The sequence below is a fragment of the Echinops telfairi genome, unplaced genomic scaffold (assembly GCF_000313985.2).
Source record: "Echinops telfairi isolate 266 unplaced genomic scaffold, ASM31398v2 ScPeMD7_2291;HRSCAF=2852, whole genome shotgun sequence".
NCBI lineage: Eukaryota > Metazoa > Chordata > Mammalia > Afrosoricida > Tenrecidae > Echinops > Echinops telfairi.
The window spans coordinates 10,550,185-10,555,242 of record NW_022106189.1 but is presented as its reverse complement, the minus strand read 5'-3'; the positions used below and the strand labels follow the sequence as shown (position 1 = coordinate 10,555,242).

General features: G+C 40.9%; 1 pseudogene; it reads right to left on the bottom strand.

The window, feature by feature from the left end:
* Positions 1-975: 975 nt before the first annotated feature.
* Positions 976-3,213, bottom strand: LOC101638160 (annotated as a pseudogene).
* Between the last annotated feature and the right edge of the window lie 1,845 nt (positions 3,214-5,058).

Below are 5,058 nucleotides of genomic sequence, written 5' to 3'. Positions count from 1 at the left end.
ATGTCAATATGTAAATGATATGCCCGGTCCAAAGTCCATCCCAATCCTGTCCAACTCAAGTCCTTGGGTCCCAAACCAGCTGGAGTCTATTTTAGATTCACATAGCTGCAGTCCAATGATGCAGAAAGTTGAAGCAGGGCGAGCACAGATCATCTGGAAAAGAATCAGTTGCATCCAAATGGTGCATGGCAGGGTGGCAACAACTGGCAGGGTCACCTCTGGAAGCTGACACAAAATCCAAACAAGGAGGAAAGCGAAGGAGAAGAGAAAGAGAAGTTCTCCCTATCTCTGTCCCCAAGGAGGAATCACCAGGCTGATTTACCGGTTGGACTCTACCCTTACCTTCACATGTTGTTGTTAGCACCATCCAGTCGATTCTGATCCATCGTGACCCTGCGCACGAAGGAATCAAGTATTGCCCAGTCCTGCACCATCCTCACAATTGTTTTCCTGCTTGAGCCCATTGTTGTAGCCATTGTGGAATTAATCTGTTTGAAGGATGGATTTTTTTCCTGCCCCTCCACTTTACCAAGCACGATATCCATCTCTAAGGGCTGCGTGTCCAAAGTATGTAAAGAACATAAGACGAAGTCTCAGGATCCTTACCTCCAAGGAGCATTCTGGCTGTACTTCTTCCAAGATGGATTTGTTTGTCCTTTTGGCAGTCCACAGTATTTTCAATAGTCTTGTATATTGTTGTCTCCTCACTATTTCCATTTGTCTGACCACTGCTACTACTATGTCCTATCATAACATTCCATACTCACTCAGAACCAAACGAAGGGTGGAGTTCCATCTTTAAAAACTAAACAGGTATTTTGGACAACACATTCTTGGCCAAGGAACCTGGACAACATTTATCAGGCACGGAAGGGAAAATTCTCACTCTGCGTTATAGAAAAGGGCAGCCATATATCAACTGTTACAGAAATGAAGTAAGACAGAAATTTTTAACAAACTGCTTAAACTATTTGCCTAAAGAGACTTCCTACACTGCCAGAGATCTTGAATAGCCTCCCAGTCAGTCATGCAGAAGCAATTATTCACATAAACAATGAATTTGGCTTCTACTTTAGGAAGAGAACCACCCTTTTCTATATTTGCTTGCATTTTTGCTTTAATATCTTCTACGGAACTAGATCCTTTCAATGTTTTGGGAATTTTTTCCTGTTTTTTTTTAATCCTTAAAAAAATCTTGGTTTATCTTGGTGTTGATAGTTTTGAATCATCTATTCTGATTTGATTGTTGTTTAATTTTGGTCGGATTACCCAAATACATTTCTTCAATGGATCTTTTTCTTCAGTTTCATCATCATTAAAATAATCATCATCTTTGCAGGTCTATCTAGATAAGATAGGCTAGATGAACAGTCTAGAGGAGAAAACAATGGGACCAATGGTTCTGAGAGGACATGGGAGAGGGGAAGGTGGGGGAAAGGAAGTGGTGTTAACCAACACAAGGACAAGGGAAAAACAAGTGATTCGGTGGTAAGTAGGGTGTAAGAAGCCTGGTAGGTATTGTCATGGGCAATGTAACTGAGAAGAATTACTGAAACCCAAATGAAGCCTGAGCATGATAGTGACCAAGAGGAAACTGAAATAGAGAAAAGAACTAGGAGGCAAAGGGCATTTATGGAGGGCTAAGTACAGATATGTACATATGTAAATATATTTATATATGATGATGGGGAAATAGGTCTATGTGCACATATTTATAGGTTTAGTATAAAGGTAGCAGATGGACATTGGGTCTCCACTCAAGTACTCCCTCAATGCACAAACACTTTGTTCTATTAAATTGGCATTCTACGATGCTCACCTTCCTGACATGATTGCTGAAGACAAATGTGTGTATAAGCAAATGTGGTGAAGAAAGCAGATGGTACCCAGCTATCAAAACATATAGCCTCTGGGGTCTTAAAGGCTTGAAGGTAAACAAGTGGCCATCTAGCTCAGAAGTAACAAAGCCCACATGGAAGAAGCACACCAGGCTGTGTGACCACGAGGTGTTGAAGGGATCAGGTATCAGGCATCAAAGAACAAAAAATCTTATTGTGAATGAGGGGGAATGCAGACTGGGGTCCCAAAGCCCATCTGTAGGCAACTGGACATCCCCTTACAGAAGGGTCACAGGGAGGAGACAAGCCAGTCAGGGTGCAGCAATGATGAAACATAAAACTTTCTTCTAATTCTTAAATACTTCCTCCTCTCCCTCCCCCCCCTCCTCCTTATCATGATCCCAATTTTACCTTTACAAATCTGGCTAGACCAGAGGATGTACACTGGTACAGATAGGAACTGGAAACACAGGGAATCCAGGACAGATGATCTCTTCAGGACTAGTGGTGAGAGTGGCGATACCAGGAGGGTGGAGGGAAGGTGGGGTAGAAAGGGGGAACCAATTCTAAGGATCTACATATAACCTCCCCCTTGGGGGATGGACAACAGAAAAGAGGGTGAAGGGAGACATTGGACAGTGTAAGATATAACAAAATAATAATAATTTATAAATCATCAAGGGTTCATGAGGGAGGGGGAAATGAGCAGCTGATACCAAAGGCTCACGTAGAAAGCAAATGTTTGGGGAATGATGAGGGCAACAAATGTACAAATGTGCTTCACATAAAATGAATGAATGTATCAATTGTGATCAGAGTTGTACGAGCCCCCAATAAAATTATTTTTAAAAAATCATCATCATCTTCATCATCGTCCTCATCTATAGCAGCAGCAAGCTTGACTTTTTTCTGTGGAACCTTCTGACCTCTTGTAGGGGCAAACCACACTACTGATATGCTTGAACGTTTCACATCCTCCTCTTCTTGATCATCTGACTCTGCGTCTTCCTCCACAGCGACTGAATGCTGCCCACTAACATGCACATGCCCTGAATCATGATTAAACCACAAGACCACTGGTGGTGTTATTTCAAAGGCCCCAAGGGAGACCGTTTGCTGCACAGACATTTTCAAACTTGCTCGGCTTAATTTAACATTTAAATAAACTGCCTTCATAATTCATTGCCTCTGTTTCAACAATGTGCAGCTCATCCTTTGCACCAGCACCTAAACTGACCTTTCTTAAAGATAACTGGTGCTCATCTCCATCATCATCCACCTTAAAGCGATCATCTTTGTCGGCCTTTAGTTCACAGTCGAAAAGATCGTTTGGGGGCTTCAGGGAGCTCATGTCCATATGCGTCGAGTCTTCCATGGGCTGGTGGCACATGCTCTGGTGAGAAAAGCAGAAGATGGAGATAAACCACTGCTATTGCGGCATGCTTCAGTGCAGGACAAGTCACACCAGACCAGGATGTTGGTTTTCTTTACACTGAATTGTAAATATGTAAAGGGTGAAATACTTGATCGTCATCAACAAGTTTTCCCAATGGGTAGAATTTGCCCAACAAAAAGTTCAGAAGGCAGAAAAGGTTAAGAAAGGAGGAATGGAAACTGGACATATAAGGAAGAAATAAATGTGATGTTACACACATACAATCAATGTTATGAAATAATATGTGTAGGAATTGTTTAATGGAAATCTGATTTGCTGTATAGAACCTCACCCAGTTCACAATAAAAATGCATTTTAAAGGAATCACCTAGTTTCATATTACAGTAAGCAAATTTCTCTCTGCCCACTTCCCCATAGCCCTGCTTCCTCCTTCTTGTCCTTTAGTTTAAAATTTTAGCAAGATCAAAGTCCTTGAGATACTAAAAGACTCAAGCTTCCCAAAGACTCTGCCCACAAGTGTGCGTGTTGTTTTCAAAACTAGGATAGCCTCCTTTCCTTGCTGGTCTGGAAAAATGCATCCCTCCCCATCTTTCAAAGGTTACCTCTGACACTACTCCCTCAATGAAGCCTTTACTGGTCATTCTCTCTCACAAACAGGAGTTTATTATCCTCTTCTGGACCTATGTGTATATATTAAAATAGTTGAATGCACCTCACTGCATTAACATTTTCTACCTTTAAATATTTTCAGTTTTCATGCCTTTCCAATATTTCAAATTAGGGCAAAGCTAACATCAGGGTCCTTGCATTTTTATGCCCTAAGTGCTAAGTAGAATAGGCTTTATAGGATAATTTCATTTAACCAGCACAATCATTATATTAAATAGGTACTATTATTATTATCATTTTACAGAGAAAAAAAGATACAAAGAAATGTTAAGTAGCTTGTCCAAGATCACAGAGGCAGTTAGTGGCAGAGACAGGACCTGAACTCAGGCCCAAGTGACTTGAAGTCATAATAGTTGCTCAAGAAGTGTTGTTTTCTTTTTCAGCATTGGTCAGGTGCTCACTCTCTTAAATTGCCACCCCATTCTAAAAGTATATTTAGAAGTATATGACCCACTTTGTATATTTCTTGACTTTTACCTGTAGGATGTTTTTAAAACAAAACACATTTGGAAGTGGAGTCATAGAAATAGTTCAATTTAGGGAATCTGGGTCCCTACCAACTGTGATCAGTGACTTGATGCATAATCGGCATTTAAACCCTTTCTTTCTCTGGGCATAAATGGGTGCATTAGGATATAGACTTCTAAACACACTTTCAGGATTGGAGTGGTAATTTAAAGAGTGAGCACTTGACCAACTTTTAATAAAGAAACCAATACGTAGAATTCCCAATATATCCGCAAGTATCAAGGGTCAGTGATGGTCCTTGAGAGAAGGGTTGAGCTGTGAATTAGATGATCTGATTGGTCAGTGACAGGGTTTTCAGAAGAGATTTTAGCGTGGCCAAAGTGGAGAGCAACTGTTCTGTTTAAAGGAGAACTCTATTATTATTCACAAGTATTTACTTCCTTCCTCTAGGTTAAGATAATAAATGTCCAACCCATTCATGTCAACGTTGGCCAATAAACCCTAAATAGAAGTGTCAAGTGCCTCTTCCAAGCAGAAGTTGTAAGAGCCAGTGTGTTTTGCCAGGCTCTTTTCCCCTCTGTATTGTCAACCTAAATCCCGACATAAAAGTGATGTGGCGCAAAGCCCCAGAAGACCTGCCGTGGAGATGAACTTGAGTGAGAAATGAATGAATCTTCACTGCTGTTC